Source organism: Chenopodium album, chromosome 16, assembly GCF_948465745.1.
Source record: "Chenopodium album chromosome 16, dcCheAlbu1.1, whole genome shotgun sequence".
NCBI classification, from domain to species: Eukaryota; Viridiplantae; Streptophyta; class Magnoliopsida; order Caryophyllales; family Amaranthaceae; genus Chenopodium; species Chenopodium album.
In genome coordinates, this window is record NC_137849.1 from 36,191,477 (window position 1) to 36,217,978 (window position 26,502).

At 34.7% G+C, this 26,502-nt stretch overlaps 1 long non-coding RNA gene across 11 annotated transcripts; it reads right to left on the bottom strand.

Annotated features, from left to right (window-relative positions):
• Nucleotides 1-1,963: 1,963 nt before the first annotated feature.
• Nucleotides 1,964-7,671, bottom strand: LOC145585187 (uncharacterized). Of its 11 annotated transcripts, none has more exons than XR_014100593.1 (10): nt 7,514-7,671; nt 6,739-6,832; nt 6,528-6,655; nt 6,271-6,321; nt 5,243-5,375; nt 5,029-5,130; nt 4,473-4,560; nt 4,203-4,281; nt 3,218-3,327; nt 1,964-2,262 (listed from the first exon to the last, which is right to left on the bottom strand). It is a non-coding gene; the product is annotated as an uncharacterized LOC145585187 (long non-coding RNA). The 11 variants fall into 11 exon arrangements; XR_014100594.1 differs by having other exon boundaries at nt 6,271-6,376; XR_014100586.1 differs by lacking the exon at nt 6,739-6,832 and having other exon boundaries at nt 3,218-3,295.
• Between the last annotated feature and the right edge of the window lie 18,831 nt (nt 7,672-26,502).

Sequence of the window (26,502 nt, forward strand, 5' to 3'; positions counted from 1 at the left end):
TAAAAACAAACCCAATTCAATTAAACTAAAAACACAAACCAAATTAACTCACAATGCCGAGAAATCAAAGAAAGAACACAGAAATTCGAAAAATATAGCATTTTCAATCGATCACCAATGGAACCCAACCAAAGGGAAACAAACTCCGTCAAATAAAGATCATCATCATCTTCTATCTATCTCCTCCTTTAACTCATTAGAAAATTTTGCCCCATAAACCCTAACATTAAAAAATCCCCAAATTCAAACTTTTAATTTCGTCATCAATTTTTTTCCAATCATACCTCTAATGTAATGATGTTGCTAAAATGCCTAGGCAGTTTTTGCTCGGAGTGCTCAAGAGTTCGGAGGATATTGTGAGTTTAAGCTCTGTTGGTGTTGTTAATGGCATGTAGTAGGTTACTCCCTTTTGTCGAGTGCCCTTGTTGTATCCTTTGGTGTAGTGTTTGCAAAATTTGTGATCGGAATCATTAAATGGTTGTTTATTTAATTATGATGAAGAAGTGAAGGTGTGATTAGTTTATCCGAATTTATGCTTTGATTGTTTACCGGCGGATTGTTAAGCATGCAACCCCTACAATGGAAGAAAAGCCATGAGCAGGGGAAGAGAAAGTGCAACCTCATTATGCCATGTCGGTTGTTATTAATTATTGGTGAATTTAGGGTCCACGTGTAAACCATACTTGGGTTAACCTTGGTTAATTTTGGCCGGAAAAGTAAAGTGAGATCCTTAAAGGTGAAAAAAAAAGTGGGAGGTCCTTAAAGGTGAAAAAGTGAAAAGTGAGGTCCTTATATTTAACTCTTGTTTATATAGAAAAAGAAAGGTAAAAAAGAGAAGATGGAAGGATAAGGATGGGTGTGTGAGATATGTCAAGAGTTCATTAAAAAAACTCATAGTCTAAATTGGTTTTATTAATTTCAAGGTTAGGCCAATTGCTATTAATAACCTAATTTTTGATTATTTTTAATAATCCCAACTTTAGGGGGCGTTTTCTTTTAACAGGTTGGGTTAGGGAATTAATTTTGGGGGTTAGGGAAGGGATTGGGGGCGATTTCAAGGTTGGGTTAAGGGAGAGGGGTGTTATACGCAGTGGTCGGTGGGGGAGGCCTACACGGTGGCTTTCGGGGGTTGGGGAAAGGGGTTTTCAGGGTGGGGCTGACTTTGCCGGCACGGGAAGGGTGAGGGTGGGGCTGTTTTCCGGTAAGGGGCAAGGGAGAGGGTTGGGGCTGGTGGTTTTTTTTCTTATTATTTTTATTTTTTTTAAAAAAAAATTATTTTACCTTTTATTTTTTAGACCAATCAGGGATCGCCACGTGTCAAGTAATATGTTATAATAGCTTGTTGACTTTTGTTGACCGGTCGTGACCTAATAGAAAAAAAACGACCTTAAAGTTAAAGTTATTAGAAAATAATCAATAGTTGGGATTAATAATAGTAAATGGTGCAAAGTTGAGATTAATAAAAACCAATTTGTTCTTAAAGAAATAAAAGATTGAATAATTTTTTATATAGTTTTTTGACAATAGTCTAAAAAAAAGCTAGCTCCCAATTGACTCAATACTACAAAGTGAGTAATTAACTCTCTTAACCAAACTAATACAAGAACTAAAATGGGGATTGTGAGTTCAATCATTGTGAGCCGCTTGATATTGCAAATAAAAAGATTGAAGAGATCTATCGCCGGTATTAGCCATAAGATGTTCCATATTTGTTCCCTTTCAACTTGGTAGAGAGTGGATATAACATAGAAATGTAGGTAAAATACGGTGATAGTTTGGGAGCTAAATTATAACAAAAAAAAAAAAAAAAAGACTACAAGAGGAAAGATTCAATATTATTTAATCTTTCTAAAACGCCCAAAATAAAAAGTGGGATTATTACAGTGATACAAAAAGAATATTTTAAAGCCTAATGTAACAGCTAAAGCACTACCCCAATAAAAAAAAATAAAAAAAAAAAAAAAAAAAACCAATTTCATTTCTATTATTATAAATAAAAAACTAATTTAATGTCTCATAAACAAGAAATTTATGCAATAATATATGGAGTAGAACAGAAATATTAGAACGGGGTACATGACATTTACAATTGCTAGGAGCCTATATGTAATATGATCAATATTTAGCAATTTTGCACATGGTGCAAAGATTAAATTCATGGATGCCAAGTTAGATCATCTAGGGGCTTAGTGCAGCGACAACGAGCTCTGCTGAGTGACCACCCTGTTGGAGTGAATGCGAGGGTTCGTTAACATTCTTATCCTGCAATCAATCACAAGAGAACACTTTAATAACTCAACCAAAGGAATGAGAAATTTCCAAACAAGTATAAATAAAATCACGTCATGGATACTCTTGGCTAAAAAGATGTAGCCCTGAATATAATTACGACAGGGGAAGCTGTAAGGAGAAAAGGAGTACTTTCAGAAAAGAGAATACCCTAAACTCCAAATTTGGGGGTGTGAGGGGCGGGGGGGTCAAAGAGTTTTAAAAACATAGGTACTGTGAAGCACACAATTTATGCTTTAAACTCGTAACAAAACCCCTATTACCTTGCAACATGGGGTTGAGATACGGATTTTAAGAAGAGGAGAGACAGAGGAGTAAAGATAAAGACCTATGTGATGAGGAGAGAGAGAAAACATGTTCAAAAAGAAAATGTTGCAATATTTGTGAAACTCCTAAAATAGTATTGTTGCAATATTTGTGAATGAAAAATTAAAACAACAATCTTTACAAAAATTGGTCAATAGGTTATATCTACATGGAAAATATATGTCATATGCACAAGAAAGTAGCTACCAAAACTCAGAAAACACGGGCTACTTGCACAAACTTTATAACATCAAATATTTCAACCTTTTGGGTTTATATATCTAGGAGATTTAAAGGGGAAAATGCCACAACCATCTGGAAGTTGGATCAACATTTTATGACAATTTTAACTACATAAACTCGTAAAATATTAGGCCCTGGAACTGTGAGGAGCTGAGGACTCTCTCCCACTAACATAAGCTATCAGGCAAGAAATATCAGCAACGATTACCAATCTAACCAAATATACCAGAGATAGAAATCAGAAGACTTGATGAGGTTATACTTTAAGAGAATATTCATCAGGTTAAAAAAATCATAATCTGAGTAATTAAGCTACAAAGAAATCATCAATCATGCAGACGCAATATTTTAACAATAATTGAGTCATGGAATAGTTCACCTCCAAATGCCTTTGATGCAGTAGAGGATGAGGTTGCTCGATCCATATCTGTCATTGACTTGATGTAGCATTTATCAGCTGCATATAACAGTAGCACCATGGGACTAAAGCTACATATCATAATCCATGCAAGAAACTCAAAAGGTTAAAACATAGCTTGGAGAGACGCTATTCTTGTTTGACTAAAAAAGCCAATCAATTTCAAAATGCATAAAGGCATACAATTTCCATTACAAGTACTGATACCAAAAGCCTCCAGAACAATATAACCAAACACTGGCATGTGGCATGTGGTGCTTTGTAAATTATTATTTATGTCTTAGTTAGGATATCAGCAGGAATGTTTTCTCGATATTATCTCTGTATTTTCCCTTGCTTTCTTAATTATTTTTTACATGTACATTTCTCAATTTACACGTGCCAATGCAATGTTTCATTTACTAATATATGTTATTATCAAAATAAGTAAAAGTTTGAATCGAGGTGAATATAACTAAGATCCCACATGAAATACTTTTCCTTACTATTACTTGACAAAGTTATTCAAAGTAGAGTAAGCGAATAATGCATAGGTCACAATCAAGGAATTTTACTTTACATATTTTATAAAGTAAATTCCTACTTACTTCCCCACTCTTTTTCAGTCTCCCTCACTTGTTTTTGGTATCTTTCCTCCATCCATTCTCCCTCCTTTTAACCCTAACATTCTCTATCCCTCTCTCAATAAATCTGTTCCCTCTCTCTTCGTCCCCTTACATCTCCTAATTCCTCTTTCCTTGGCGCTCATTTCAAATAAAAAAAAAATCAACAAAAGTCATTATTTCAAACACTCTCTACCTGGACCCGATGAAAAAAACAGGATCACTCATTTCAAATAAAAAAATCAACAAAAGTCATTATTTGAAACACCCTCCACAAAGTAATCAATTTTAATCACAACAAAAAATAAATTTTAAAAAAAATTATTAACCTAGAAGATACATACCTGGAGTACAAATTAACCGTAGCCATCACTGTAGCAGTTGCCATTGCCATCTATTCATAGTGGTGGTGGCTGAAGATCTCTGAATCAGTTTAAAAACAAAAGATGAACAACTTCAAGTGGCATATTTTTTCCCGATTAAGGAAACAAAACAAGAGAAAAAACACAACTTTATTATTTGCTACGACTAATTTGTGCCCTTAATTTGATCTGGTAAAAATACTATAGTTAAATTGCTCCAAATGCTGAACTACTGTCTGTTCATGTTCTCACCAAATGGGTGCACAAGCTCCTTAGATATTGATGCAACATGTTATTTCCAAATCCAAACTCCCAGGAAGTTAGATTAATGCCTGAAAGGCTGAAATACAGAGAAATTGATGGAAAACTTGAAATATATAAGCAAAAAAAGATTAAGCTTAAGCAGCAAAAGGGAATTTTCCAGGAATCACATACTTTATATGGATCGTATAATTATTTACTATATATAATTTGTTGTTCTTGAGCTATAAGGCTACAAGTGATGTCAAATAAAAGACCAACATCAATATCATGTAAAAAAAAAAAAAAAAAAAATTCCACGGGAATTTCCAATTTGCTAATAGAGCTAAAAAGTACCGCATTAAATTTCCAAATAAAAACCTAAACGTACATAACGGTCATTACTAAAAGCCAGAAGAAAATAATAATAAGGTCACAACTGAACATAAAACAAGAAATGGTAAAAAAAAAAAAAAATAAAAAAAAAAAAAACCAAATAAAAAAAATAAAAATAAAAAAAAAAAACCTTAAAATAGCATGAACAAAGCAATTGTAAAGCTTACTCAACTCCTAGTTTCCTGCTCGCCCCCACCCAGCTTCTCATTGTACTCTTTTAAAAGTACTCATCGCATATTTCTCCCTCTTAATTATCTCACTTCCCTTCCTATCCCTATAATTTCAACGTGACTATGTTCAGAAAGCCAATATCTAAGCTCAAAACCAGCAAACATCCTAGAAAACCATCATTTATCTAAAAAGCCATTTAAAAATTTAAATCATACCATGATATTGGCATTGGCATTATCTCAGAAGAGATTCCAGAAACCTAAGACAAATATGCCCATCAACAGCGAAAATTTCAAACTCACTGGAAATTGATCAATAGATTCATCTTCCTACTGCCAAACTCATTTCCTACAATCAAATAATAAACATGCCCATAAGATAGAAGATATCATGCCATCAAAATTACGTATTAAAGTATAGAAAATAAGAGCTGAGAGGCCTGACCTATTACCAAACTATACAAAAAAAGAAATGAAACGAAGAATAAGAAACTAAAAGTTGCAGATTAATTGACAATTTTATGAAAAAAAAGTTTTATAAATATTTCTATTCCTGAAATTAAAATAATACGAAGTAGTACTTAAACTTTCCAGCTACTATACATATCCGAAAGGATAACCAAATTTTATAATGAATAAACATGTATTAATTATAAAGTTCAAGGCTATTCTCTATATATCTAGAAAAGTAGTCACCAAAGACTATTATTAAGCATATTAAATCTCAAGATTCTCAACACATGACTTCAATATCGTATTCAAAACAATGGTAAAGGTAAAGCGAAAGGACAAAAAACTCAGCATACAAGCAGCATAGCAAGATCTAGTTTAAATGGAGAACACAATAAGATAAAAGCGGGAAATTAAGATGCACAGGTTGTAGTTATGTATGAACCTTGAGACCCATTGATTCAGCAACAGTTTTAATTGTCAAAATAATGGTCTTTGGAAATTCTTTCAAAACAAAGCGAGTTTGCCTCTTCACATAATCCTTTATTAAAACAAGGGTAAAATGTCCATGAAGTAAGCAAACTAAGGACCAACTTTTTAGCGGGCACTAAGCATTTACCTATAACCATGTAACTCTAGCAATGTATAGTAACACAATGTACTTAAAGCCAGCAATCAAGATAATTGATAAAAAAATAAAATAAAAAACAAATGTGCATCACTGCAACCAACTGTATCTTTCTTTTTATCAACAACAGTCAATTTAATGTAGTTAAGATTTAAGATGGCTATACCTGAGACAAGGTAATCATCTCCGATGCATTCATTATCATGGGGCTACCTCTCTAGAATTGAAATATCAGGAACTAAGTATTTAAACTAAACAGGAACTACAGCATCCTAATGCAACAAAAGACAGCGATAATTTCAAAATCAAATCAAATCAAATTTACTCCAAAATCATTCGTATAATTGGTTAAAATCTCCATATTATTTCTCCACTAATATTCAATATAAAATTATGAAATTAAAATTATAGAGTAAAACTTACAGCCTCAGTAACACATTGCCAGCATGCTGAACAAGTCCGCATAGATCAGAAACTGAAAGACCATGACTGCTCTCATCCTTAAAGAACATTTCCAGCTTCCTCAATTTGTCGAAAGCACACAAATCTTCCTAAACACAATTTAAAAATCAGAAGAAAAAAAATATATAAAAAAATCTGCAAAAAAAACTCATACAAGCAAGAAGTCACTCACAGAGTTTGAACTACTTATGAGGAGAAAGTTTACAGGTTCGGAGCAAAGCATTTGAGTGGAGTACTCCAGAGCTTTCTATGAGATTATCCGAATCCTAAAATTGAATTGATAACAATTAAAACGAAAACTTGAAATGCTTTGAATCTAATAAAGTAGGAAAACAATTACATGAAAAATCAACATATACAATCCTCAGAACATAGGAAAAAAAAATCAACAAACACAGATCTGCAATTTTAAGGGAAAAAAAGAACAAAATTACATGAAAATTTCAATCCAAATTTTTTTTTAAAAGTAAACCAAAAATTAAGAAAAAAGGCAAATAGAAGTTACAGCAAAAGCTTCAGTCAGTTCTTGAAAATGCCTTCAATAGTGAGCCCCTCTACAACCTTGTTATGTTAGATAAAACAGAAAATATTGCTGGAACAATGAATACCCCAATACTCACTGAAGATTCACGGATCTCCAACAACCTCACCAGCAACAAATTTTCATAAACCACAGGTTACAATTATTTATGTTGTTATTCACCAATTTACCACATTAAAACCAACTAACCAATGTTATTGAATTTATGCTGTATGTAACCGGTTTTTTTTAAAAAAATCTCAAGAATGCATTATATTCTATATATGATCAATTCATTAATCTAAACATTAAATTAAGATATAAACCCTCGATAAATAAGAAATTTTGCTCAAAATACTGTGAGATGATATTAAAATTTGGGGATTCCTCGGAAAACCCGAAATTTAGAAAAGAGATAAAGAATTACCTCAGTGTGGTTGGAGGAGGAGAAAGAAGGGGAATCGCCGAGAAGCAGAGTAAAATCAACAATCGTCATTGATGGACATCCTTCAAAACTCAATTCTGCAAAACCATCACCATCACAATCCTTGTCAATCAGATACATCGAGCTAGAGGGGTGTAAAATGGAAATGTGTGGTTCCTACGTGCGTGGTTACCTTGCATCATACAATTGTTTTGCGGAAAGAACATACTATATAAATGTAAAGAACGTACAAGTGTAATGAAAAAAACATACTATTAAAATGTAATGAACATATAATTAAAGTAAAAAGAACATATTTGCACCAAAAAAATTGAAAAGAACCTATGTTCATATTCTTTTATTGTCAATGTAATGTACTTTTATTTGTGATATAATGTTCATTGCTTATTGTGTATTGTGCTTTGAATTTTGTCTCAAAATTATGGTGAGTATATATATAAATAATGTTCATTACATAACATTTTCATGTTCTTTATTAATATTACATATGTTCTTTAGATAAAAAAAAAAAAAAAAAAAAAAAAAAACATAAAATTGGATATTCTTTACAAAACAGTTATATGTTCTTTGTAAAATAACTATATGTTCTTTATAAAATAGCTATATGTTCTTTCCGCATTTTTTTTTACCTGTACCAAGTAAGGTACAGGCTGTTGTACCTTAAAATTTTCAGTAATAAAAAGTGTTACTCTTATTAATTGTTTGGAATTATTATTATTTATTTATTGGACTAAGAGAGCTAGCTTTGTTGGAAACGGTAATTGTTTCCTTGGGTGTTTGAGTGGAAACGAATTGGAGTGATCTGTCACCACAAAATAACAGTATTTGTTTCCCCACATCACAAACCAAACATCAAGTAACAACAACTGTTACATAAATCCGTTTCTTTGATTGAAAAATGTCGGCCCATACCAAACACCCCCTAAGAATACAATTTAGCTGGGAATACAGTTGAGCACCTTACTTGCATTGAAATTTTGTTTTAAGTCAGTGATTTACATCACGACACACCGATGTTGTTCTATTGTTTGTGAGATTATTTTTTTATCTTAAATATTTTTATACTATTTGTAGTAAACTACTCCTTTATTTTCAACAGGGTGGAGAGTGAAGTGAGAGAAATTCGCCATTGAGAAGTGAGAACACAATGATCGAATCAAAGGAGAGAGAAAGTAGATGACATAAATGAATGGTGAAGCAAAAAATCTAAGGGGAAAAAAGCACGACTACAGGGGACAAAAGCAGAGGGCAAATGTGCAATTCATTAGAATTAATTCCAATAGAAACAATGTTACTAAGCATGGTTTTCATTTGCTATTTATTTATAAGTTTATACATATATATTTAATTATTTATATACCTAAAGACACCAAGAATAGGAAGCCCTTTATGCATGGTAAGACTTCTCTTCATCGACAGAACAACTAAAGTAAAATCTATCAGTCACCTGGCTAGGAGTTCCTACAAGAAATGAAAAAGGAACAAAAAAAATTAGGTAAGATAGGAAACTGCTACACAAGTACAAACTTTAATTCATTTCTAAGTTGCCATATACCAATAGTTGTCCAAGTCTTCTTCAATATAGGCTTTAACTTGGCCAGATCTACGATACTTGCATTCGGCCAGATACCATCATCCACACTGCCAATAATAGCCTTCTTATCTCCAGTTTTTGGATCAACAATCTTAAAAGGTGGAAGGGAAAAACATGAGAAGCTACTAAGAGCATGAATTGACAAATGAGACACAAAGAATCACAATATTTTAATATGAGGATCACCTTTGTGTGTGCATGTATTAATTCATTTTTAAATCTACCAACAACGGTTGCAAACTTGCAACAGCAGCCTTCCTGTGAAACTCCACCTAACAGGTCGAAGCTCAAAGAAATCATCATTTAACTCCGAAAAAACCTAAGTATATCACATCTAAAAGGTCATGGAACTCGCCGCTGCTTAGTCCTATTCTTCCCTTGTCACACCAAAGCGGTAATACCTATAAGAAGATGATAATCTTGGGCTTGAACAAAATCCTTTACCTACATACAGGAGAAAAAACATATCAAGAGCTACACAATAATGGAGGAAATGTTGTCAGGTAGAAATGGAAAATAATAAAATTTCTCTCAAAACATAAGAGTATACTACCTCCGTTAAGTTTTAGTTGCAACTTTAGAATATTTTATATCTCACAAATAATACCCCAAAGTTGCAACTAAAAGTTAACAGAGGTAGTATAACTATTTGGAAATATACTTATATATAGTTGAATATAATATTGAATACACATTGGGAGATTAAACAAACGAACCTTGTATTGATGCAAGCAAACTCCAAGCTTCCATAATCCTTTCTTGTGTTCTTATACAATTTTGTAATTGATTTGAACATAAGGAACATGTGAGATTTTGTGCCATTCAGACTCAGGTTCATCAGGCCCATCATCTTTGGCACGAATTCTTTCTTCCAAAAGTGGACATCTTAAAATGAAGAGTCGTTGTAATTGGGCGAGATGTTTCTTAGTAGGTAGACGTCTCAGGTTCTTGCAGGACAATAATAATAATTCTTGAAGAGATGATAGAGTGCCTATCTACTCGGGGAGTATTTCCAACTCTTTAAAATGACTAAGTTCTAGAAATTTAAGGCTAGGGAGGTGGAGTTGAAGTAGTTGTTGAGGAAGAGAATTGATTTTTATCTGGTTACTTTTTGAAATAGCATTCAATGTAAGATGTGCAAGGGATTGGTTCACGAGTGGAGGAGTCATGGTGTCATCAATGTCATTACAACACAATGTCATAAAAGAGAAATGTCTCCTTCTTCTTTCAATTTCAAGATCCACTCTAGCGAATAGATATTGAAGATAAGGAAGATAAGGTATCCATTCTAGCAGTGAAGAACTCCCAGTTAAATTCAATTTCACAAGGCCTTGCAATTTACTCAAATCTGGGATAGGATACCTTAGTGACATGCAACCATATATATCTAGTTCTACCAATGATGTGCATGTCGTAACACTGGTTGGGATCTTCTCTAACCTCTTACAAGAAATTTCTAATGTACGCAACGAAGAAGTGCACTTGAACATATCATCTGGTAATGAAACCAAGTTTGGATTATGTATAACTAATTCACAAAGAGAAGTTAGGTTAGACCCATGGAAAATATCATTTGGAAGACTAAGAAGGGTTCGACAAGTCTCAAATGCTTAAGAAAAAGGAGTGAACTCATACCAATGGGTAAAGCTCTTAAATTTGGATAATCTTCTAAATGCAACGTCTTTAGTCTTGAACAATATGATAGAGATTGATGAAGTCCTGTCACCTCAGGCGTGTTTTTAATAGTGATAGAAGTAAGATCATAATTTTTGTGATATTTTATGATATCCAAGGGTTCATGACTCTCACTAATTGTCTCAAGATATAAATTTTTTAAGGCTTTAATACTCAAGACTAGACTTATTTTCACAACTTCTAGCTTGTGACACCTACCAATTTCTAAAACCTCAAGACACGGAAATGGGTCTACTGTTGTTGATGTGGTAGCATTAGTAGGAGGCAAAAGATTCAAAACTTTTAAATGTGGAAAATCTCTAATTCGAAGCTCTCTTAGAAATGGGAAAAATCCTTTTTGTAGACACTCATCATCAATATTGTTGCCCTTCGTGGTACCAAGACTTTCATTTATATGATCATCCTCATGCTCACTATTGTATACCTCCTCGCCTATATATTCCACTTTGTGAAAGTTATTTAGACTCAGACACCTTAGATTAGGAAGTTTACTAAGATCATTCATGGGAAGTTTTTGGCAAACACAACCAGAAATTGTAAGTCGTCTGAGACTAACCAAATTATGCAACTCTCTTGGTAGCTCCCTTAACCTTGTCTCTAACAGAATCAACACTTGTAGCTGATATAACTTACATATTGAGTCCGGTAAAATTTTGAGGGGGTTGGATGACAGATCAAGATATCTCAAATGCTTCAAATTCCCAATGATAGGTGACACTTCTGTTATCCCTTTGCCAACCATTATCAAATTTTGCAAGTATCTTGCATGGGCCAACACATTCCAACTCAAGAATTCACTGCTCCATATATTAATAGTTCTTAACTGTTGTATTATATCTTCCCTAAAAGCTTTGCTTTCTTCCTTTTTAAAATTGAATAGCACAAAATGATGACAATAATCAACTGCAATGTATTGATCATCTTTAATGCCCCCAATGAATAAATCCTCTTTGTAAAGTAGGATTGCAAGATCATGCACCAAATGGGGCATCTTACATTGCCATATATCTCTAGTAGCGTTCTCCTTATCTTCCTCTAATTGTAAGAATGAGATATCCAGCAAAATGTTGAAAAAGCTTCCCCCGTCTTTTCCATTGTCAAAAAGGAGTTGCTTGTACTTTCAAGGAATCCTTGAGCAATCCAAAGATTAATTAGCTCATTCTTCTCAATTATGTGGTCTTTTGGGAAGGTCACACAGTATGCAAAGCATTGCTTTAAAGAAAGTGACGGTAAATGTTGATAACTCAAACACAACGATTGCAGCATCTCACTTTTTGACAAAGCATCCCATACTCCTTTTCGCTCTATGAATTCCCAATCCTGTAGATTTTTCTTCGATTGCATTAAACCTCCAATAAATTCTATTGCCAAAGGATGACCATTACATTGCCTAACAATACTTTGTCCTACTTTCTTATGATCAGAAGAAGGAATATTCACTATTCGTTCAAATAGAGACCAACTCTCCTCTTCTGATAATGTTTTCAACTCATATGATTCACCAACCCCTGCACTCATTGCAACCTCTTTACTACGAGTGGTAACCAAAATCACACTACCTTGACAACCCTCAATTGTCTTCAATTGGTCTTTCAAATGATTCCATAAGGCTTTATCTGGAGTCCAAACATCATCAAGTACAAGCAAGAACCTTTTGCCTTTCAACACTCTTTGAAGTTGCTGTATAATTTCTTCCATGGTAGTCTAATCGAATTTCTTTATTAAAAGCAATTCAATCATTTCCCTTAAAATTCTTTCAGCATAGAAATTTTCAGACACACATACCCACATTTTCTTATCAAAATGTTTTGCAACTTTATCTTGGTCGTTGTATATATGTCTTGTTAAAGTTGTCTTACCATAACCTGGGGTAAAACATATTTGAAAAAACATAGTATTAGTAAGTTTATTAGGATAAAAAGGCCTATAGTGGAGAATATTATAAGAATAAAATATAGACCTTCTTTTACAAAAAAAATAGAATAAATCACAGCCCACAAAGTTAGATTGAGAAAATGGTGAGAAAATGTAGTCAACGACTAATATAAATGCTTCAACGACCATATATTATACTTCGTGTAAACAATTTTTGAATTCCATGCAGATTACTCCCACCTTCTCAATTAAGTTTGCCCCTTTATATTTTTGACATAAAATCACCAAATTTTAAATACATCTCAATCTATGTCCACTACTTAAAACTAAAGTCTCACAAACTCTTACTCAGGACATATTCTGATTGACTGAACTGAACTGAATATTTTTTGAGAGAAAGAAATTAAGAACTGAACTGAACTGAAAATAATCAGAAGAAAACAGGCCCTCAATTGGTTTTTAATTTCTACTTAAGTACTTAGTAACAATGTACTATTAACTTTTCCAACTTGTTAACAAGGTTGATTTTTTATTTTATTTGCGTGCTAAAAAATATTCCGCTAAAGGTTTTGGGGATCATTTTAGTTCTATAGGATTCAAATTGAGCTCGAATTTGGCAAATAAATGCATCGTTTTGCAAATAAAAAAGTCTCGCTTTGCGTCTCATTATTTTTTATGCAAAATGAGGGATTTACTTTATCTTTTTTTCAAATCCAAGCTTAATTTAGTTCCATTATGACTAAAATAACCCCTAACACCTTAAACGGGACATTTTATAGCACGCAAATTGAGAAATTTAAAAATTAACCCTATTAAATGGCTGCATAATGGCAGGTCACTACTATACAATTACTAATTGTACTAGGGGATTACAATGAGAAACTTCCTTGAAGATAGGAGCACAACTTGGAAAAGTCAACATCTATATATAATAATAATAATAATAATAATAATAATAATAATAATAATAATAATAATAATAATAATAATAATAATAATAGTAGAAGGATGCTATTGCGTTGTTGAAGCGAGTTCAGGTGTTTGCTAAGACTTAAGATATTGGTGCTCGTGCAGCTTCACACATCTTCCGCAGGATCGGGTTCGCTATAGCTCAAGGGGTGGGGGCCCAAATTGTATCTCGGCCCCCCACAAATTTCTTGTAAATTGATTGACTTTGTAGGTTTTTTGATAATAATAATAATAATAATAATAATAATAATAATAATAATAATAATAATAATAATAATAATAATAATAATAATAATTTGATGGTCAATAGTAGAGGGTACTGTTTGGCAGCGTCTGGTTTCGAAAGTCGGTGTTGTTATGGTTGGCCAGTCTTTGGGAAGTTACTTTGATGGTCTTTAATTTGGTGTTGGGGTGTCTTCAGGTGGTGAGGCAATTCTTCATGATGTGAATCGATTGATTGAGGATCGCAGTTCTGATATTGGACTTTCATTGTTGTTGGTGGATTTTCAAAACGCCATCAATCTAGTTGATCGTACGATCATATTACATGAAGTTCATCGTTGTTGTCCTGGCATTTCGTGATGGGTTGAATTCTGCTATAAAAATCCAACTAGATTGTATTATGGGGACCACACCTTACAGTCGTCTCAGAGGTGCAGCAGGGTGATCCTCTTGGTCATCTACTTTTTTCTTTGGTATTACAACCCCTGGTATATAAAATCGAAAATGCTTTTGAGTTAAGTCTCCAGGAGTGGTATTTGGATGAAGGCACTATTATTGGTGACACTTTGGTGGTGGGGAAGATTTTGCAGCTGATTATGGAGGAAGGACCTCGTTTTGGGTTACATATCAACGTGAAAAAACTAAAGTTTACTGGCCTTCAGAAAACCCTCGAAGCAGGCTTGCGGGTGTCTTTCGGCCAAATATTTCTCGGCCTTCGCATGGTGTTAAGTTGCTTGGTGGTCCTGCTAGTTCCGATTCAGATTTTAGTGGTGAACTTGTGCTGTATAAGGTGACCAAGACCATTGCACTTATAGCTAGGGTTGCTAAGCTCGATGATCCTCGGTGCGAGCCGTTGTTGCTTAAATTAGGGAATGTACCCAAGTTTCCAAACTCTACTTTTCTTTGCGTACTTGTCCTCCTAGTATGTTTGAGGCGGCTTAGCGCACATTCGACGGGGCTCTTCGATATTCCTTAGAGTGTATTGTTACTACTTCGGGACCTGGGTTTAGAGATTGGTAGTGGCGGCTTGCCACCTTACCATTTTCATTTAGAGGGCTTCGTATTTATTCCTCAGTTGATGCTCGTTATTATGCCTTTATTACTTCTCAATTACAGTCTACTGGGTTGCAGACAAAGCCTGGCCTCTTTGGCATGTTGGCATTGTCGGTCTTATTTGAGCCTTTAAGGATGCATTGAGTCTGTTTAATAAAACGGTGGAGTCTGACATTTTAAGTAATCCTAGTGAGATCACTGTCCCTAAATTCATGAATAAATTGGCAAATATATATTTCACAAAGGTTACCGCTTCTATATAATTCACATTTTCTTTATCTCCTCGACAATCAGCATTGTGGAATTCGTAACTGGAAGCTCACACCTCTACTTGGCTTCGGGTGGTTCCTATTTCAAGATTGGGTCAGACGATGAACACAAAGAATTATCGATGTGTGTTGTGCTATCGGTTGGGTGTTCCATTGTTCATTGTCTCGACGCCGTACTCTGCTTGTTCAAGGGTTTTATTGAGGATATTAATATCGGTGATGATGCAATGTTGTGTGCTGGAACTGTGGATATTAAACATTGGCATAATATTGTTCGAAATACCCTTGTTGATATTTGCTATATATAGTTTTGGGATTTCAGCGAGAAAGGAGGTTGACATTGGGTGTCTGGAGGTAATGACGGGGCCCTCTGATCTAGACCTGTAGATGCGTTACTTTATTCTTGGGATTGTGGCTGTGATATCTGTGTTGATTTGACAGAGTTTTCTTATTTGACATAGTCTAAGCTATCTGATTTTGTTCCTATACGGGTTGTGGCTAATGCAGCTGGCCGGAAGCGGGTCAAATATGAATCTAGTTGTTGAGCAGTTGGATACGGATTCCTTCCCATCTCCTTTTCTTCACTTGGGGAATTAGATAAGGAGGTTGTTGTATTGCTGAAGCGAGTTTAGAAGTTCTTGACGACTTAGGATATTGGGGCTCGAGCTGTTACTCATATTTTCACTAGGATAGGACTTGCTATAACTAGAAGAGTAGGGGCCGTGATTGTATCTCGACTTTCCACTAATTTATTGTAGGTTGTATGACTTTGTATGTTTTTTCTTTATAATAATAATAATAATAGTAATAATAATAATATAATAATAATAATAATAGCACACAACAGCAGCGGCGGCGGCGACGACAACAACAACCACAATAATAATAATAATTTGTCAAGCCTGGTGGTGGTATTCGTCCTAAACCTGTGGGAACTGTTATGCGGCGTCTAGTTTCAAAAGTAGGTGATGTTATGGTTAGCCATTCTTTAGGAACTTACTTTGATAGTCTTCAATTTGGTGTAGGGGTTTCTTCAGGTGGTGAGGCAATTGTTCATGTTGTGAATTGGTTGATTCAGGATTGTGGTTCTAATGTTAGACTTTCTATGTTGTTGGCGGATTTTCAAAATGCCTTCAATCTAGTTGATTGTACGGTCATGTTACGTGAAGTTCGTTGTTGTTGTCCAGGAATTTTGCGATGGGTTGAATTATGATATTCTAACCCAGCCAGATTGTATTATGGGGACCACACCTTATGGTCGTCTTGAGGGTGCAGCATGGTGATTCCATTGCTCGTTTACTTTTTGCTTTGGTTTTACAACCACTAGTGTGTAAAATCAGAGACTATTTTGATGTATGTCTGCCTAATACTTTGATGACGGCACTGTTATTAGTGACATATTAATGGTTGGGAAGGTTCTACAATTGATTGTGGAGGAAGGGCCTCATTCTGGGTTACATCTTAACGTGGAAAAAACTGAAGTTTTCTGGCCAACAGAAGACCCTCAAAGCAAGCTTGTGGGTGTCTTTCCACCTAATATTGCACATCCTTTGCGTGGTGTTAAATTTCTTGGTGGTCCCACTAGTTCCGATTCCGATTTTAGTGGTGAGCTTGTGATGTAAAGGGTGACCAATACCATTGCGCTTATGGATAAAATTGCTATGCTTGATGATCCTGAGTGTGAGCTGCTATTACTTAGGGCATGTACCGAAGTTTCTAAACTCCACTTTGCATTGCGTACTTGTCCTCCTAGTACTTTTGAGGCGGCTCAGGAAACATTCGATGGGGATCTTTGATCTTCCTTTGAGCATATTGCTACTGCTTCTGGGCCTGGGTTTGGCGATTGGTAGTGGCAACTTTCCACCTTACCATTTGCGTTTGGAGGGCTTGGTGTTTATTACGTAGGTGATTGATATGTCTATTTTATATAGTGATTTACCCCCGTCCCTTGGTCATAATTAGGAGTATTTTTCGCTCTTTAGAGCCACATTTACTAATATGTGTTTTCTAGTGTTTTCGTAGTTTTGGTATTGTTTTATAGGAAATTGCAGATTTGGAGCATTTTTCCGGAATTATTGGAGCCACTACGAGCATTGGAGGATCATGACCGTTTTCCATAGCCCAAGGCTGGTTAGAGTCGTCAAACCGGTGATTAAGGGCTCGGCATAGAAGGAAATGAGGAAATGGACCGAGTGGTCAAGCCTCGAAGGAGAAATATGAGTTGGGCCAAGATTAGTAGCCCAAACGAGAGTCCAAGCCTTGCCCATGAGGTCCGCCCGATTGGATGGAGGCTTCCTTCGCCCTATCTCGCACTCGACCGGGCGTGAGAGAAGCATTCCCCGAGAAAAAAGGTCAGCCCGGTCTGGCGAGATAGCGCCCAATCGGGTGTGTGTTTCTGAGGATGATTAGCATTGTTTTCAGTTTGTTTTAACTTAGGATTTTGGAGCTTAGTATAACTGTATAAGTACGCTTTTGTTAAGCGAGTTTAGTACGCTTTCCTTAATTCAATTTCTCAGATTTTAGTTTTAAGCTTTAGATTATTTCTCTTGTTTTCTCTCTCTACACTCTTGGTTTATGCAATTTAATAATTCCGTTTACTTTGGTAACAATCTCTTCCCCTTTTATTTTTAGTAATTTAATTTTTTTGATTTATCATGTCTTGTTTAATTGCTTTGCTTAGTTTAGAATTTATTATGTGTGAATAGTTTTAATTCTAGGGATTGTGGGGATCATAAATAATATGAAGGGGTAATTTATTATTGTTGATTGTCAATGCTTGATTAATTTCCTATTGATTGTTTTAATGCTATGCAATTAGATTAAGCCTGGTTTAATTGTATAAGTTAAGCAATATAAATTCGAGATTCGAGAGATGAGAATTGATGTTAAGCTTAGTTTCAATAGGCAGGTTAATTTATAAATGGTTAATTCAAGATTCGAGAGATGCGATTAATACCGGTAGATTAATTCTGTGATCGTAATACGTAGCGAAAGCCCTTTATGATCTGATTAATTGATGCATTGATGATTGATTATTAGTTTTGCCCTAGAATATTATTTATTGGTGAACCTACGCATTCGACTTTTATTAATTGATTTCTCCCTACTTTTATTCTACTTAGTTTAATTTCTTTTAAAACAACAATTTGGTTACTTAATAATTTAGATTATTTTAATTAATTAGGAATATAAAGACTCGTTTCCCTGTGGATTCGACCCTACTTTCCTATCTACTTTAGTTAGAGGACTTAGGTAATTCTTTTGATTAGGAGATATAACTTTATCCTGTCAATAATGTTCGTCATTATGCTTTTCTTGCTTCTTGGTTACAGTCTGCTAGGTTGCAGATAAAACTTTTACGGCATGCTGGCGTTGTTGGTCTAGGATAAGCCTTTGAAGATGCGTTGAGTCTGTTTAATGGAACGGTGGAGTTTGACATTACAAGTAATCCTAGTGAGGTCGCTGCTCCTAAACTCATGAAGAAATTGGCAGATATATATTTCACAAAGGTTACTACTTCTGCAGAATCCGCTTATTCGTTATCTCCTCGGCAATCTTCATTGCGGAAATCGCAGCAGGGAGATCGTACCTCTACTTGGCTTCGAACGGTCCCTATTTCGGGGTTGGGACAAACGATGAACGCTAAGACATACCGATGTGTGTCGTGGTACCGGTTGGGTGTTCCATTGTTTTTTGTCTCGATGTCGTGTTCTGCTTGTTCAAGGGTTTTTTCAGGGGATATTTTCGATAATCATGCGGTGTCGTGTGCTAGTATGGTGGGTATTAAATATCGGCATAATGTTGTTCAGAATACTCTTATTGATGTTTGCTATCGTTCTGGGATTTCAGCCAGAAAGGAGGTTGACATTGGGTTGTCTGGAAGGAACGATGGGGCCCTCAGACCTGTAGATATATTCCTGAGATTATGGTCACGATGTTTGTGTTGACTTGATAGGGTTTTCACCTTTGACACAGTTTGGGCTATCTGACTTTGTTCCTAGACAAGTTATGGCTGATGCGGCTCATCGGAAGCGGGTCAAATACAAACCTAGCTGTCAGACAATTGGATACGGTTTCATTCCCTACTCCTTTTCTTCACTTTAGAGAATGAGGATGTAAGGTCTCAACAATGCAAAACATTAGGGCCCGTGTTGTTGCTTATATATTTACTAGGGTAGGATTTGCTATAACTGGAGGAATGGGGGCCAAGATTGTATCTTGGCTTCCCATTAATTTCTTATAAATTAATTGACTTTGTAGGTTTTTGTTATTTTTATAATAATAATAATAATAATAATAATAATAATAATAATAATAATAATAATAATAATAACAACTTCCACCTAAAGTTATATGCCCTAATAAGACTAATCGGATTAAGACCAGGGAGTATAAACATTACATATATGTGTATGTTATTTGATATGTTTTGTTTTAGATAAGTTGAAATAAATGTAACAACAAAAAAAAAAAAAATTGCGTGTAAAGATTATTTAAAATTTAAAAAAAAAAAAAAAATTGTATAAACGATTAATAGTGTTTGGGTGCTAAAATGGCTTTAGCTTAGGTAATCTTACCTATACAAGCCCAAATAAGTCCAAAGGTATTATAAAAGCCTAAAGGCCCAAAATAAGCCTAATGCACTAATATAGTAATATGGCTCATACTTGCCCACATATGGACTTATAGGGTTCAGAATTACCCTCACTCATGTACTACTATAAATATTAGGAATGAACATGGTTTGGTTTGGTGCGATTTGTGTCCAAACCAAATTAAACCGCAAAATAAGGTTTGGTCAAATTTTCAAACCAAACCAAATCATATTAATGTTGAAACTAAACCAAACCGTAATAATGCGGTTTGGTTGCAGTTTATGATGAGATGAAAAATTGACAAATAATACTTCATTAGTTTATAATCTAGTTTAAATAATTAGCCCAAACGGATTAAATTGTACTACAAAGTTATAATAAAAATAACAATAAACTAATCAAGTGCTAACACATAAAATAATACATAACAATCATAAATCCATAATACATATGTCAACAAAAAAAAAATAAAAAAAAAAAATAAAAAAAAAATCATATGGAGTACTACATTGTAGTCAGTAATAATAGAGTACTAATCGTATAGTTTTTTTTATTTATTTTTCATGTTTTTTTATTTTTCATATAAATATTAAAATACGGTTTATTGGTTTATGGTTTGGTTTATAATTTTTGCAAAACCGAAAACCGTATTTACAAAAAAAATCAAAACCAAATCGTAATTTTATAAGTCGTAAACCAAACCAAACCACTAAAATACGATTAGGTCTGGTTTGGTTACGGTCTAGACCAAACTGTGTACAATCCTAATAAATACCCCTCAAAACCAATTGGTTGTTAGTGTAGTGGTGATTGGGACTATACTTGGTAAGGAGGACTCGTGTTCAATCCCCCACAATAACAATTGGGAGGGGACTGAAACCTAACCACCCATAAGTGAACCCCAAATCCAGATTAGCCCAAAGGGTGAATCGGGTGAAATGCCAAAAAAAAAAAAAAAAAAAAAAAAAAAAAAAAAAAAAAAACCTCAAGGAGCCAAAGGTAAAGAGAGGTCACTCTTACACTAAGATAACAATCCTCCTCCACTCTCTCTCCCCTAAAATCCTCTCAAAGCATGTATTGTTTGGCATCTATCTTAGGACTACAACAATTCAAAAGTGAAACTTGAGACACGAAATCCATCAATGGAGTCGTGATGACGACTAGAAGATGCAAGGATTTTCGGCGAGCGAGATCAAGACTTTGATGCCACTGTACACGCGGTTTCGGCGACCAGCCCGATGAGGCTAGTATCGGAACTAAGGTTTTGGGTTAAAGGTGAAGAAGGGGAGAGAAAGTGGAGTAAGAACAATAAAGGATGTTAAGGAGAGAGAAAATGAGGGGTGGGTTAAAGGTGAAGAGTGCATCTTGTCGCATAGTTCTTATATGCATTTGTTGCTATATGAGGGCGAAACTAGAAAATGGTTTCAGTGGTACATTTTTTGTACTATCACTAGTAGAAAAAAGCATTTGGCCACTGGTTCAAAACCCCCTTTTGCCACCGGTTTTGAACCGGGGGTCAGGTGGGGGGTGGCAATAAGCTTTTAAAAAAGCCACCGGTTCAAAACCGGTGGCAAAAACAAGTATTGCCACCGGTTAACTGGTGGCAAAAACAAGTATTGCCACCGGTTAACTGGTGGCAAAAACAAGTATTGCCACCGGTTAACTGGTGGCAATAATCTGTCCCGTTTTTTTTTTTTTTGATATTAATGAGGATTGCCACCGGTTAACCGGTGGCAATAATGCCCTAAAAAAACAAAAAAAAAAAAATATTTTTTTGCTTTTTTTTCACTTAAAATGTACAGAACACATATATAAATACATAATATACATAATATACATAAAACACATATATATTCATCAATAACTAATAATTGTACACTTTATAAGAGTGAAAAAGCTAAATTTATAATTACAAATAAATTAATGATACAAAAATTCCAATTTACAAGAACTAAATTTATCAAATTACACAACACAAACCAAATGTTTAAAGCATCAGCTTAGTCTTCAAAGGATTAGTTCTCTGGAGCATTAGTCTCTGTAAATTCCATTAGATCAGAAAAACTTGATTCTCTGGAGCATTACAAGCAGCATTTCCTGATAAATAAAAGATGTCATGAGTATGGGATTAGGCTAATTGGCCTAATTTCTAAAACTAATTTTGTTTTAAAAAAAAAACAAAAAACAAAAACAAAAAAACCACCGTAAGGTCCCTAACCGACGACCCACCCACAACCGATGACCCACCCACAACCCACCAGAACCCACGACCCACCCACAACCCACAACCCACCAGAACCCACAACCCACCAGAACCCACAACCCACAACCCACCAGAACCCACAAGAACCTACAACCCACAACCCACGACCCACCCACAACCGACGACCCACCCACAACCGACGACAACCCACCACGACCTCTGACCGAACCCACAACCAAACCAAAACCTTACCCGACACCAAACCCACCAGACAGCAACCCAAAATCAATTCGAAAATAACCCCAAATTAATTTCGAAAATCAATTAACCCCAAAATCAATTCGAAAAAACCCAAAATCAATTCGAAAAAAAACCAAAATCAATTACCCCATAATCAATTCGAAAAACCCCAAAATCAATTCGAGAAAACCCAAAAAAATTCAAAAATCAATTAACCCTAACCTCGAATAATTAAACCCAACAACATGCACTAACCTCGGACTTGGTGGCGGCGGTGGTTAGTGGCGGTGGTTACGCGCAGAAGACAGAAGAGAGAAGGAGAAGAAAGGGGAAAGGAGAGGAGTGAGAAGAAAGGGGAAAGGAGAAGAGAGGGGAAATAAGGAGTGAGATCGAGGGGAAATAAGGAGAACAGAGGAGGAGAGAGGGGAAAGAGGAAGAGAGGGGAAAGAAGAGGAGTACAGATCGAGAGGAGGAGAGAGAAGGAGAAGAGGCGCCTAAGAGAGAAAATCTGAGGGTATTATTAGGGTTAGGGTATTTAAAGGAGAGAGCTAAGGAACAAAATGGGCCGGTTTTTTTTTTTTTTAAGAATGCCACCGGTTTTGAACCGGTGGGATTTATGTTTTTCCCACCGGTTCAGTTTTGAACCGGTGGCAATAATCTCCCCTCAAAATCCCGCCCATTTTCCCCCCATTTTTCCCCACCGGTTTTTAAAAACCGGTGGCCTTGAGGCGGTGCCTATCTTCTTTTTTCACCTAGTGTATTATACATGTATATTGTACCATTTATGTCTTAGTAGTACTATTATATCTCATAGTAGTATAGTATTTTGATATACCATTTACATACTTATTTGTACTATTAGCATAATATTTATACCACTACAACATTTAATGGTACTATTTACCTATAAAATGGTACTTTATACTCTCACTGCAACTGCAACTTCAACTTTATTACTACATTGCCATCCTTTATGCAATGTTTGCATATAGGAGCTATGCGCTAGATCTTAACCAAAGGTGAAGGAGGAGAGAGAAAGTGGAGTAAGAGTGAGTGGGAGTGAAAATGAGGGAGGGTGTGAGAAGTCAGTCATGTAACTATGGCCGCACAAAGTCACAAACAACAAACCCACTTGACTGACGAACTACTTGGTGAGGCTTGCCTCACCCAATAGTTTGTGTTTTCTTTTAACACACTATGTAAAATATTTTGTTTCAATCTCTACCTAAATATTTTCACAAAAAATTTAAAAATTATGATTTTTTCAGTTTAGCTCTTTTATACATAGTATGATATTATATCTATCATTTTAGATAATTCTAGAAATTATAAGAAATTTATTATATTGTGGTTAAAATTTTGTCGAGTGTATCTATGTGCATGTGTGGATTTTTATTTTTTTATACAATTATAAACCTTTGATATTAAATATTGTGTATGTTAAGCTAATGATAGATAGTGAAAATTATTGTGTGTAGCATAGAACGTAACCTAGTTAAGTATAAAATAGTTTCAAGATTGATTTGCATTTAAACTAATTAAATAGTTTTAAATTTTGTGTATGTGTTTCTATATATGGGAAATTTTAGTTTTGAATTAATGTAAAAGTATATAGCATTATAAGCGTAATAAAAAACACAAAATAAATTCAAAAGCACATGCATATTTAAATTTACCTCCAAGCCCAACAATAGCAATGGTGGAGAGATGTTTCTTATCATTGTTTGGACTACATATCATTTCTAGCAACTTTTTCGTATCTTCTTCCCTCCCAACAAATACAAAAGCACTTGCATTTTTTCGAATATGCTCCAAGTTTGTCCTCTCAACATCATCAACACTAGTTTCGCCTCCTTGTCCAACTCATCAAATTTGGTAATGATTTCAAGCCACTTGTGAGTCATCCGAAAGCGGAAGACTATGGGGTTTTTCGAGAGAGTGAAGAAAGTGCACACCTTATTTTTATGCAAGATGTTCTTACCCAATTCAAGTTCTCTACGTAGGATTTCATAGGCGTTGTCATCCATAACATTTTCAACAACATAAGCCATATTCGTGACTTGTTGGAGCCATTTTTTCACAAAGATGTTATCCACATCACGCTTTTCTTTTCCAACAACCTTTAAAAGGTACTTGAGATCATCAAGGTGATCTTTGAAATCCCAAGCAATGCTTTCCCAAGCTTGAGGAACTACAAACTGAGCCGTTGCCTTTACGACATCTAATGGTAAGTCTACCATCTTGCGTTTTTATAAGATAAAAGCTTAAAGAGATTTTTTAAGTCGAAGCTAAGGTTGTTTGTGCAGTGGTAGTCGAATCAAAGAGGAAAAAGTGTTATATAATATGATTTTTTTTTTTTGGGATGTGTTGTGGTTGTTACTTCATTGATCTTGTAACCTATAAAAAATGTGTAAGCATTTTATTCCTTGCTAACTTTAGAGTTAAAGTTATTAGATATTTACTTGTTATCACAAACCTTCCAATATGTGTGAATAAAGTCATTCCTTACTTCTCATCTTGATTTATAATTTTATCTTACCTATCTTGCATTGGCTTTGGGTAAAACAATTGATTCTAACCTTCACTTGAGTTAATATAGAATCACACTTTTAGTTTTCCAAGTAATGAATATATTAGGTTAACTTCGTGTGTTGTGTGATTAATATAAATATTTTACTTTATTTAAAAATTAGTTATTACTCCTTATTCTAAAATTTTGAATTATAATTTCATTCATTTGTAATAAGAAAATATGGGAAAAATTGTCAGAAATATGACATTTCACTGGCCTTTCAAAAATAAAACGACTTTTTAATTGTTCCAAAATAAAATAATATTTGACACAAATCTACTCAAAATGGAACATGGCCAATTGGTTATTTGTTTAATAAGTTGATTGCAACATGTGTCGTATGGTAATTGGTTTCCCTCCATATTTTATTAGTTGCTCCACTTTTTTTTGCGGCCGTATTTTATTAATTGCTCCATTTTTTTTTCAAACTTTTAACACCATTTTACTACGGAGTATTTTTCCTCCCACTAGTAGTCCCATCATATCATACGAAGTATTTAAATATGTTTCATATTCTCTCTCGTCATCTTACTTTTTTTTTGGTTTTATATTATTCGACCAACCCCACTTCTCTCTCCTCATCTTATTTTATTACTTTCTACTTTTCTCTCTAAAACTCTGCGCGTGGAAAAATGGAATAAGTAATAAAATACAAAGGGAGTAGGTTTTTTTTATAACTTTCATTTAAAAAAAAAATAATAATAATGATATGTGCGAATTGTACAACCACAGGCCTCGTCACTAGTCACTACCACGTGCTATTTAATGTCGGATACTGGATCTAATCTGATTCGAAAACTATGATATCCAAACTTTTCTATTGGAGAACTTGCAATTCAAATCCGATCATAAATTTTTGGATACCTGATAAGTGCCAAATATGTCACGATTTATTTAGAAGTTTCTAGTTAGATTTTCATAGTTTTGATGTCTTTTTACTTGGATTTAATAACGTTTTATTACCTTTGTCATGTTTGCGTGTGAAATGTCATTATTGCTCAATTTTGGCTTTTCTTGCATATTTTGGTTGCTTATGGCATTAGATTAAACTTTATTGGTCTATTATTATGTTTAGGAACACTTGGATAAGTCCATTGCTCAAGATTGAAGAAATATAAAACATAAAAGAATAAGTAATGAAGAAATGTGCACTTGATTTGCAAAGATCGAACTTCAAATGCCTATATCTTTTTATCTCCAAAACATTTTGGGGTGATTCCAATTGAAGATGAAAGATTATCTCGAGAGATTTCCAACAACAGGTTATATGCCCAATTCCGATGTAAAACATGGGAGATATGTTCATTTGAACCAGAGCGGTTTGCCAAGTCCGATAGGTTCTGGCGCGCACCCTATGAGGAGCGCCCGCTCCAAACTGAGTGGAATGATTCTGCCTCTCATTGCTGCAGCAAGGAGAACCCGTTCACTAACTTTGGAGCGCCCGCTCCTATGAGGGCTGCTCGGCTTTTTGCAGAGCTTCCTAGGCAATTTAGTAAGGGGTATAAATAGATTTTTTTGCTCATTTTGGAGAGATTAATTGATTTTTTTAGCAGTTTTTAGGTTAGTTTTAGCTTTTTAGAGAGAGAAACTCTAAAATTTTGGAGAGAAAGTGAGAAACACAATGGTTTTCATGGATTTTGGATAATTAAAGGAGGAATTTGATGATTTGAAGATCTCCATATTA